Genomic DNA, 687 nt, shown 5'->3' on the forward strand with positions numbered 1-687 from the left:
TCACTCCACGTGAACATCGTGAATACTAGTACATCGTGACCGTCTCGTGGTAAATGCAGAAATGGTATGTTCCTTCTGCTAAGGCTGTACGACCAATATGCATAGTAGTGAACACTAGCGAGCTCGAGCCATTGCAACGACTTTGGAGAGCGTGAGAGTCGGAAGCGAATACAAAATATCGCGTTAACACAACTGCAACATCGATTGGCAGTCTTGGCGACTTTTGCTCAGAGCATGGGTGCCAGCCGTGGTTGTAGCCCGGTATCGCCGTCCGACGCAGTCGATCCGCACTCGGGACCTTGTACGCGCCGCAGTGCTGTTCATATGTGCCAAAGACGGCGTCCAGATCTGCGTACGAAGCAGTTTGCGACAGTAGCGCGTCTTCGAGAAAGTAGCGGAGGGGCGGCAACGTCGTTTGAAAGGTAGTGGCTTCTGCGTCGTGCGCACAGAACTTTGCCAGGCGCGTCGGACGACGCTCGAGACAGGTCGAGCAAAATGCAATGAGACTGTTGGGACACGCAGAACACGCTACGAGGCGTCCGACGATCGGCGTGTAGCACGTCATGCAGCTCACGGGCCACGTCTCCGCTTCTTGATTGGCTGCACCCAACTAATGCGACAATAATGTCCAAGCTTTCCAGTCTGCACATAACGGGAATGGAACATAGGGATAGGGTAAGCATGGGC

Source organism: Saprolegnia diclina (genome assembly GCF_000281045.1).
Source record: "Saprolegnia diclina VS20 unplaced genomic scaffold supercont1.74, whole genome shotgun sequence".
Taxonomy (NCBI): Eukaryota; Oomycota; class Saprolegniomycetes; order Saprolegniales; family Saprolegniaceae; genus Saprolegnia; species Saprolegnia diclina.